General features: G+C 41.4%; 1 protein-coding gene across 1 annotated transcript in view; it reads right to left on the reverse strand.

Moving 5' to 3' along the window:
- The window catches only part of LOC149717727 (LIM domain-binding protein 2-like), a 41,976-nt gene extending 30,437 nt beyond the window's left edge, over positions 1-11,539 (reverse strand). Inside the window, exon 1 of the mRNA XM_089840614.1 lies at positions 11,401-11,539. The gene's annotated coding sequence lies outside the window, so the exon portion shown is untranslated. The remainder of the gene's footprint in view (positions 1-11,400) is intronic.
- Between the last annotated feature and the right edge of the window lie 2 nt (positions 11,540-11,541).

Genomic DNA, 11,541 nt, shown 5'->3' on the forward strand with positions numbered 1-11,541 from the left:
GAGAATATGCTGGTTGTAATTTAGAGGCGGGGATTAACTCCGGACCTACTTTTAGACTGGAGATAAAGCTAGATAATAAAAGTGGTGAATTTATACCTTCTCCCTGATAAACTAGATATTACTCCTTGCCTCAATCTCAATCTAACACCACTGCCTGCAGGCCATGCAGGACTGTAGCTATACGTCCTTGACTATTTTATTAAAGGTTTTGTGACGTATATTGAATCAAAAAGTTCCAATATTCATTGCGAAAACGGAATAAACTCCCGCGTATTCTATCTTACTTAAACACGCGATAATGTTACAGCGCGAATCAGAAGCAAAATTGATTTTTCCCAAGAAAACAAAACAAAGAAAAAAAGGGGGAGCTCAGCTTAACTGGGAATAGAAACCCACGGACTAAATCAGTTTTATTTACATAGATATACCTGCCTAACGAAGTATATTATGGAACCATAAACGTATAACACTCCTCGTCATAAGTATATAGGGTGCATCAGAATCAACGTCTAGACATTTTCTCGACGTAGTTATAAGTATATAATACTTGTCTTCGAGAGAAGTGTACCACCACAAAGCGACCGGAGTAATTGTAACACGATTCTTCCCAACATCCCTTCAAAATTGGAACATACAAGGTTACTAAACCGAATCACATACGCGATAAATAGTTCCCTCATCATTACTCTATTAGCGCTGCTTAAGTATCTGCCAAAGCGCATGCGCTAAGACAATCAAGGTTTGTGTGTTGATTTCTGAGGATTTAGTAAATACCAAACAGTTATAGAATTCACCCTAGCACGGTGCGATGCCCATATGCCCATCTGAAGCTTAATTTGTTGAGCGGGAGAGCAAAAAAAGGGGAAGGGTCAGCCTGGGAAGAATCAATCATGTAACATAACTAAAGTATTAAGACTCGGATACAGAGTGCATGCGTGTCATACTTCTTCTATTATCACCTTCTGGTTTGAAGAATTTAACTTTGCGAATAATCTATCACAGTTACAAAGACGTCCAGATTGATAAGTACTCAAGCCCAGCCTACAAAAACCCAGGTAGAAATTTAACATGGGAGACATGGGGGTTGCGCAATGATTCTTGTTAGTTGGATGCATTCTTAATGGAACTTATAAAAGGGTACTTTTAGTCATTGTTAGCGTGGTAAACAATCGTTAAAATGGCGAATAAAACAAAAATCCTAAAGCGTATATACGTAATTTCCCGCAAAAATGAGCTGCTACACATTATAAAGCAAACACACTGAATACGAAGCAACCAAAATCTTTCTGCATTGTTAGTCACGCCATACGCGCATAAGAGCTGCGTTTGCACCACGGTATAAGTATTTCTTTACATTGTTACGCCTATAAATGGCTTATTTTTTAACAATAAAACCGAAAATGTTTTAAAATCACACACACACATGTATGTGCACATATGGACCCATTGCTAGGGTACTTACTTTCTTGAATGAAAAACAACAATTATGGGAGTTGGGAAAGCATATGGTGCTATCAAGAAGTGATATCTAGTTTATTAGGGAGAAGGTGTAAATTCGCAACATTTATAGCTTTATCTCCAGTCCAAACGTATAGTAGGTCCGGAGTTAATCTCCGCCTCTAAATTACAACAACCAGCATCTCATTGGTTCTTGAATTAAACTCACGTCAGCGCGACGCGAATGACGAAAATTACAGTCATATTTTCCGACTGAGGAGAGGATGCGAAATAGCCCGGCCTCCTTTTACGTCCCCCCTTGTATTTTGAAAGGGGGACTGGGACTATGGCACGCGAATACTTAGGCATCTTATACCTTCTCCCTAGTAAACTAGATACCGCTTCTTGGTGTTACCCGCTTAGACACAACTTATTTAGACAATAAAGTAATGGGAGGAGGGACCCCTGGCGTGAGACAGAGACAGAGAGAGAGAGAGAGAGGAGAGAGAGAGAGAGAGAGAGAGGGGAGAGAGAGAGAGAGATAATTTACTTATTTTCCTAAATTAATTAATTTCTAAGTGCTGTAAAACTCGTGTCGTGTCTCTTTGTAAACTAATTTATAATATTCAGAATTCCTTCCAGACGACGTATATATATATAAGTTGTTGTTGTGAACCCTTAAAAGACTCAACAACTAAAATCCACTGGACCATATTTGCCCAAGTCAAAATTTCATACGCTATCCAAGACAACCGAGTAAAGTAATTTCTAATCTCTCTGGACATTAATTTATTAAATACCATCATGAATTTACAGTTAACTCTCGTCTGTCCAAGGAATACATACGGATAACAGGAATCATATCTCTCATGTTAATTTCTATGCTGCGTTTGTGGGCCGGGCTTAAGAACTATCTGTACGTCACTACCTATACTTAATCCCCAAACAAATATTGCACTTAGTCAAAACGTAACGTGAATATTCCAGGACAATATGAATTAACTCTCGTTATATACGTATATACCCATCCTAAGCCTTTGCGAGTGGCGAAATCTCCGTTTGAAATCCAACTATTCCTCGGTATATCATCAGGGCGCGTAAACCAAAGTGCGGATAAGCGGTTTTCAAAAGACAGGCAAGAGAGAGATTCGCTGTTAGGGATCCCCAACAGCTAAACATATTCGCGTAACCCTGGTAGCTATGAAACAGTGGGTGTACATGGCAAGAGTTCACCCTCTAAAAGGCCTGGCCAAGGCTTAACCATTCTACTCTCCGTTCATTCTCTCTTTCTTGACAGACCGCGCGCAGCAAAAGCAGTGCGTGGAGTGAAGGAGGGAAGGTGGTTCAGAGCGCTGTGGGAGGGGAAAAGAGCTTTTCCAGCTCGACCTCGGACTAATTAGGGTCGGCGATTTAAGCGAGTAATTAGCGCCCAAGTGTTTGGTCGAGTAGAAATCGGAGGGACACCCCCCCCCCGCCCTCCTCCTTCACCCCTTCGCCTCTATTTCAATCCACCCACATCGAGAGAAAGAGCTGAAAAGGCCCAGAAACACAACTCGAGCGACCAGCATGCGCTTCAAATTCCCATTTCCACCCACCACTAGAGACCCACGTGATACCAAGAGCGATGCGGAGAAGGAAAGAGGATGGGGGGAAAATAGGGAATTCACTCCGGAGCTAGGATAGATTCCTGAACCCTCGAATTCCAAAGAAAGGGTTACCAACAAGAAGAAAAAAAAGATCACCCTTTTTCTCGAAACCAAAATCCCTGATCAGATGCGGTTAGTTCGTTCGAGGTAATTGCATTTTCTTGACGAATTTCGTCGTTCTATTTCTACCCATATCACTTCTAAATGCTTCCTATACGACAATGATACCTTGCTAAGCCTATTTTGAATATGAAAATTGAGAGATTTTTCAAGAGCAGCTACACGTTTTCGGGCAATTACCTAAAATCTCTAATTTTTCCGCGTTAAAAAGGCGTTGATTCAAAATTAGTTAATACAATCTAATTTGGAAGAAATAGGCTAAATAATAGGTTTAAAATAAGCTACAATTCCTGTGGTTCATTTGAAAACAAATCTCAGCCTTGTAATGAATAATTCATTATCCTGCTCATCAAGGACCCAAAATGTCTTTAAAAATTAATAATTTCAACCCAAACCTATATTTGAAATATTCCTCTATAATTAAAATGACCCTAATTACCTACTAACCACTAATTATACTTTAATCTTTAAGCCTAAAACGGAATTAGAATAAAAGAAAAGAAAAATCACAGTCAAAAGAGGATTACAAAAAAGAAAAAGAACCCTCAGAGAAATTGTCGCGACCAAATTTCATCCTATTTTAAAATCTCGGCGAAAAAATTTAGTTTAGTCTCAGCAGGACAATCATGGACGGAGCTTTGCAGTCAGCCTCTTAGGGAAATTATACCGGCTAGCTATTAAAGCTTGTCTATCTCCGGTAAACATAGAAAAGGAGCGACTTCTCTCTCAGAGAGAGAGAGACATATTTTTCCATACGTAACGTCATTAGACAAGCGACCAGAAAAGTGGGAGTTGCGGATGGGGGTGGGGACATCGTGGAGAGTTTTGAGCATCCGTGGAGCGAGCGCGAAAGCTCGTGCCAGGGATCGGCTCTCGCGCTTCTCAACGGTGTCAGCCTCAAGAATAAAACGCAGACAGATCGATGGCACAAGAAACTCGGGTGGTACTACCAACGGCCTATTAGAAGGGGCTCTAAACCCGTCCCGAGGGGTAAGACACTACCGATTCAATCTCGTACAGTATTAGTCTCTTTCACAAATAATTTCCTTGAAGGAGAGAGGGATGGAGTGGTAATTACCATACCTATAACCAGCGGTGGATCAACACCTAGGGGCACCTAGGCACTAGGCGTTCGGGGGCCCACTGCGATATGACAACTGAGAGCTTAAAGCTGACCATCAGGGGCCCTTAGGTACGTGCCTACAGTGCCTTAAATGTGGATAATCAGGCGTTGCCTATAACGTTGAAGGCTTTACCCCCAACGACAAAGAATTCCTCCCATCATGCTCAGCGTTTCAGAATGATCGTAAGGTACGGAAACGTCGAGGATGCCCTCTATGTCTTAAATAAAGCTAGTTCTCACGTAAATACAATGGCGCTAAACGGCAGCACTTAACTCCCATCATCCTTGAGATCTTGACTTAACAAGCGCGCCTACCGAAGGGTAGTAAGTACGCAAACAAGGTACACTGGGAGACTTTCATTGTTGCAGGTCGCCGCCCGTCACCACTACCACTCCATCTTACCTCTTTATTTCCAGGACACTCTACCAAGCTAGCAAAATAAAATTCTTACGATGTACAAGTGTCTTACCCCTTGCGTAAAACCCCCGACTAGTGCGTGGAATCGCTGCCAAAGTAGAATTAAGTTGGCCGTAAAACGAACGTAGGAAAGCGGCGGGAAAGAGTATAGGGGGGGGGGGGATTTTGAACAAGGTGGTGGAGAAGAGAAGAGGAAGGCAAAAGTCCGCATTCAAATATACCTATCCCTAGTAATGCTAAGCTAGACTTCTCTGCGGCACTTTTTCCCATTTCCAAGAATCCCAAACCCTCCTCCTCCTTGGAGATTATGGAAATGTCTACTTTACAGTTACTTTGGGCCTATTTTTCAACTCATCTTCTTCTTTCATTTCAATATTAAATTTCACGCGCGTTTCTCATTGGATTTGTATACCATTAATCTTTAAACATTTATACTTGTACATTATTAACCCATACGGTAATTACTTATTTACCTAATTAATTCTATAATGGTTTATTCAAATTCGGAATACGTTTCAAAACGTTAGAGACATTGTATCCTGCGTAGAATGGGTTCTCATGCGCGAGAATTTGAATTAAGTATTGTTAAAGAAGATGTGGCGTAGAGATTGCGGTAGTATTTTTAATTCCCTGACTTCCCAGAGGTTTTCCCTGACAATCTTAAGTACTTTTTCCCTGAACAAATGTTTTCACTATTATTTGTAGAAAAGCCAGAATAATGTCTTTCAAAATAGGCCAATATAAAATTCCATTACTTTTACCACGACAATTTTCAAGAAGAGATGTCTAGTTTACTAGGGAGAAGGTTTAAGATGCCCAAGTATTCGCGCGCCATAGTCCCAGTCCCCTTTCAAAATACAAGGGGGGGGGGACGTAAAAGGAGGCCGGGTTATTTCGCAGCCTCTCCTCAGTCGGAACTCGGAAAATATGACTGTAATTTTCGTCATTCGCGTCGCGCTGACGAGGGTTTCCAAGAACCAATGAGATACTGGTTGTAATTTAGAGGCGGGGATTAACTCCGGACAGGCTACGTTTGGAATAGAGATAAAGCTAGAAATGTTACGAATTTACACCTTCTCCTTAGTAAACTAGACATCGCTCCTTGCAATTATATAATAGCATCCCCTGACATTACACACCCATTTCCTCAAATTCCTCATTTTTTCCAGGATATCCAGGTACTGTGCCAACCCTGGATAAGTAGGTACCCTTCTTGTTTTGTCGGGGCCAAAAAAAATATGACAGGAAACCGAAAATTGGTCAGGCAAGACAAGATTATCGGAGACGCGTCTATTTTTGAGCAAGTCAAGTCAAAATCAGTCTACGGGCATGCGGCAGCGTCAACCCACAAGACCAACGTCGTTTCGGTCTTTGGTTCCTCTTGGCTTTTCAAGCGTTTTATAAAACTTCCAAGGGGGAGAAACGCGAGGACCAAAGAGACAGAGAGAGAAGATAGGGGAAGCCGCTAGAGCGTTGTTATTTGGCGATTTTTGCCACTGACGGGCGTGACCGTTGAGGTAATTGTCGTTGTAACCCTCCTACCTTGGCACCCCCCCCCACCACACACACATCTTCCTCCATATTATTTTTATTTAAAAACCTGTTCCTTTACATTCACCTTTTCGTGAATCGCCCCACACTCGAATTTTACTATCGAATGGTTATGCTAAAACTGAACGAAGTGGTACTACCGAAAAATATCCCACGATTTATCTTTCACTAATCTTACAATCTTGTGAAGTTTTCCGCCATTTTGAGGGAAATAAGAGGGGTAATTCAGCCGTAACATGGTTCATACAACTTTTGGAAAACCGATTTCCCTGACATTTCCACGTTTTCCCTTATATTTCCCAGGTATTTCCAGGTGCAAGACCACCTAGTAACTGCATGAGTGGTCTTTTCCTAAGTTGGAGCAACCCCTTCAGGGCACACTTCCCCCGAATTTTACAAAAAAATATAAATTTCCCAGAGTTTTCCCCGCATTTTTATTTTACAATTTATTTCCCTGACATTTCCAAGTTCCCCAGGTTTGTACGAACCCTGTCTATATTCCTCTGTCGTTATCCACGTAGAATCAGATCACGTGCAACCCGCAAGAATATGGATGTAACAAGTTGACCGTGAAATTTCAGAGGTACCATAATCACGTGTCATAAAAATATCCGCGAAATCCTTTGAAGTTAGTGGACCCTTAAGAACGAATTGAATTCCTAGACATTTGGCAACTTCGCCAGAATGTACCTTTATCACTCGTCTAAGGAACTAACCAACCCGGGTTGGTTTTGGTACCATGGTTTCTACAAAACTGTATACGTTTTTCGGGGGTTTTCGTGGGCCTTAGACTTAAATATAGCGCGCTAGTTTTTTTCTATGCTATTAAAATAATTGATGATCGTTACAGCTTTCCTCGCACGCCGCTAGACCTCGAATACACCGCGCCTAATTTTTACCAGACTACTTCTTATCCCCTCATATCAAAATTAAGAAGAAAAAACAATGCCGTGAACACCAACCAAATATTTCGGAAGTCGAGACAGTCGTCGCGCTTCTACTATAAAACAAGCCTCGTCAAATTCTTAACTGCAGCTCTTTAAATACTTAAAGAGATTTGAGTAATCAATCAAATTTTACAAGTTAAAATAACTAACTTAGTTATTTTTTTTCCTACGCAAGGGGGCTAAATAAAATTCATCCCCTATTGTTCATTGTTGCCAGGACCTCAGTGCAAGTCTTGCTCGTTAATGAATCCCATCTTTAACCCTAATTTAAGCAGACGACACTGCCCCCCTCCCCTTCACCCCTATTGAAACAGGTGTATTAATGAAATCAGGGATAGATTTAATTTTAGAAGTAGGAATGGAGAACAGAGTAATCTGGGCGCGCGTCAAAGTCCCGGACCCCCTTGCACGGACGGGGGGGGGGGTATGAAAGAAGAGGCGGGTCATAGCGACAGAGGTAAAAAGGAATTACCTCTGTATTTTTCGCCGTCCCCGTCAGAAACGTCATCAAAACGTAGTTTAATTGAGCCAATAAGATAATTTAAACTTGGAGGGAGGGGCTCTATATGGGCTATGAGTCGGACTGAAGTAAATACTAACCGTTCTCCATTCCTACTTCTAAAATTAAATCTATCCCTGATGAAATATGTCAGCATTAGACCACCAACTTTTAATCCCACCTGTGGATACGGGGATGTTGAAATTACGCAATACATTGTCTATAAAGGCTTAAAATGATTTCTAAATCCACTCCTCTTAACATAGGCATAATGTTATCGAATCTCGATATATACATATAGGCCTACAATTGGGAGAAATCATGCAATAATATAGTTGGGGAGTTCATGTCGCTCGCTACAGCACGCTTTTGGCTATAGCTCTAATTCAACAGTTATCATTAAACTTCCCTAAACAGAAAGCCGGGGCGGAAAATGAGGATATAGGGTAGATATTACAATTAGTATTAGCAAGCCGCCGGAAACCGATTCACGGCGTATTTACGCGAACAATCTAGCAGATTGTGTCCGAGAAGTGGCTTGGTTAGATTCGCCTATCACAACTATAGATCCTTGTCAACATTCCACTAAATGGCCCCCCAAAATATTAACCGCGATATTAACATCAGGACCATCACAACCGCCCCAGGGCATGATGGAGTTACAGAGAACTTCAGCGTTGCCAAATAATTTCTTATTAGAACTTCTCCTGTTAACGGTAATAGTTAGTATAGGGCGCTGTCGGTTAGCTGTGGCATAGGGGCAAGCCACCACCCCTCTATGCATTGTAAAGGCGTTAGATAAGTGGCAATAAGTCGCAATATGACTTGGTCCAGTTAGCTAGCTGAACATTTATATAGGTTTGCAACTGAATGATCCATGCATGAATCGAACTGAACTACAAGCTTTTCAGTCTGTTGTATCTATCTAGCGGTTGAACTCTACACGTCATAAATAACTGGCAACACAGTACGCACACATTATCCATGGGGGCCCCTATTTTAGTCCATAGCTGGCCCAAGACCGCACTGGATATTCATTCATGTATTGAGGTCAGATACTTAGGATTGGTTCCCCCAAACTACAGCGTGAACACCTGAGCGAGACACTCGGGTTTAAGACCTACACTAAGGGCCTGGCAACACTGAACGATAGGGGGAGGAATTTTATTTAGCCCCCCCCCCTTGCCTACGCAAGAGAAAAAAACTTAATTGAAAGATGTTTCAATAAACGTCAAGACAGGTGTCCAAATAATCACGAATTCAATATTTATAATCATAAGTCACTTGGGATTGGGATGGAGGCGGTTTTAATAGCCGCACCACGTGGGGAACAATTATACACCCAATTTCGAAGACTAAATTAGTACTTCATTCTTAATAAATACCAATAAAAAAAATTGCCAATTAATATCAAGTATTGGTATACGTTTAATAACCATAGTACCGGTATATTGAGGCAAAACTCATGGGAGGAAATTTAGACTTAGGTAAAGTTAGGCTTAGAAATGAAAAAGTCTTAAAGGTAAACGGTGGGTGGGGGGGGGGGGGCTAGGAGGAAGGTCAATCCAAGCGGAACGCTGGTAGCTACCGTGGGTCTATTGGGTAAAAGGGGGAGGGGGAAGGGGGTTGTTCGACCGAAAGCGACCTGCCGAAAAAGGTGGTTCGGTGGTTTTTTTCACACGCCGGTCGTTCAAGGACGTACGAGCATCCATGGCGTTCATTTTTTTCGGTGCGACTTTCCCCTAAAAGTTTACCTACTATCAAGCTACTACAACGTGTAGACTACGTAGGTCCAAAAACGTAATTTTTTAAAGCACCACACCAAAAAATACTAAAATTCTCCCTAAGGGCATATATTTAAAGGGAGGGTGAAGTATATCTGCCTTTCTCCCTGTCCTTATTCCTCAAGATTAGCGCCCCTACACGTGATACTTTACAGACTAGGAGGATTCATACCATTTACACAAGGAGGCCTGGCTTTAGACTCCACCAGTTAGTCAGGCCTCTGTGTAACACCTTAAGCCTGGACTCCCTGTGTAAATGGTATGAATCCTTCTAGTCTGTATTACGTTTAAACGGAAAATAATAGGCGAAATTTGTGCTAGCTAAAGACAAATATCGTTTGAAGTAACCCAACCTAGGATATTTTATCTTTTACATGTTTGTATGACTATTGTCTATTATTGACCTATTATTGCTTTTATCTATTTTGAAACCTTGTTTAAAAGCGTGAAACATATGATATTCTAAAACTCAATTTCCTTCAATATCAAGGAGTTAGTTATTTTACCTTCACTTTAAAAAAAGCTTTAGCTAAAACCGGTACGGCGAGCGAGGGCCTACGCCAAAATGTGTCGAAACGTTATACTAGAAGCCAGTGATTATTACCAAGTCTGACCGGGCCGCGCCAAGCTGGGAGGGCTAAAATTGTAAAAGGGGGGAATGGAAATTTCAAATGTGTACGGAGAATAGCAGAAAAGGGGGGGGGGTCTCAAAAAATGGGGCCGACCGTAAAGCGAAGCGTGTTGAGAAGGGCAGCCAAATTAAGATTCCTACCGTCAGTGCCCTTTTGTAATAGTAAGGGGCAGAAGAGTGAGAAACGGGGGCCATAATTGCTATAAAAAAAGGGCCCGTAACAAGGACCTAAATCAAAATTAACTTTATAAAGCTTTAAACCACTATTTAAGAGTTTTTATACGAATCAAATCATCGATTATTTGGTTGCCAACAATCTCTTCCCTAAATTCAAACTGTATCATTTTAAATGTTGGCTCAAAATTACGTTCAGTATAGAGGTAGAATTACCAAACCTGTATGTTTTAGAGAAACTCTAAAACTGGCCTATTTTTGACAGAACTACTTTATCGGGGATAAATTGATATAAAAATGTACTCGGTTATTTCATTTTTAAACGGGGGAATAGTCGTTTTATGTAAATGTTTCTCAAATTAAATGATATTTTACAAGCTATAAGTAGTCTTTTAGTGTTTGAAGTATTTCCATAATAATCTACCAAGAGGATTATTCGCTAATGGAATTTCTAAAACCCTTTTTAAATGGCTTCTGGGAATATTTTGACAGTTAGCATCGGAGATTTTAGGTTAAATTAGAGATATTTCAGAGTGGATTTATCCACGTGTTCTAAGGTTGATTTTGATATTGTTAATAATTATAACTTCAAATTTAAATTAGCCCAATTTAGCCCTATTTTTTAGACCAAAAGACTGGCGGAAAACCGACGGTTTGATTTGTTACCACTCGAATTTTGTCACTGTATATAGACAAGGCCTATCTGAAGGAGGATTGGGAAGCGGGAAAAATCAATAGGATAATAAAATAGACACGCTAGATGAGTAACATCTTGAGAAGAGACGAATATGTCAAAAATTCCCTCCAGATATTATTCGTTTAGGCCTAACACCGGCCCAAAAGAAGCCAGCGAGCGGCCCGCGTCGGAAGCCAAGAGGGGCAGAAGGGAGAAAATCGTGAAGCGCGCAAAAAAAAAAATCAATCGCTTTGTTTACGCGGCTGTCACCGACCGTCGGTCAGTCAAGGAGGCGCGCGAGGTCGAGCTAGACCGCGGAGGTCACTCGGAAAAAAGGGTCAAGACGTAACGTCTTCGGCGAGGAGGAAGAAAGAAAAATAAGAGATCGCTTTACCTTTTTTTTCACAGAGGTCGATGTATGGCGAATGCCCTTCGTTTTCGTCGCCGTTTGTTGTCCATTGCTTTCCCGCGCGCGGCTTTCCCACACCGACCGGTAACTACTATCGCGCGCCTTTCCTAGTCCCTGGCGCGCGCG

This window comes from Phalangium opilio, unplaced genomic scaffold (genome assembly GCF_054372755.1).
Source record: "Phalangium opilio isolate 3A_F unplaced genomic scaffold, DU_Popi_V2 ptg000003l_1, whole genome shotgun sequence".
NCBI classification, from domain to species: domain Eukaryota; kingdom Metazoa; phylum Arthropoda; class Arachnida; order Opiliones; family Phalangiidae; genus Phalangium; species Phalangium opilio.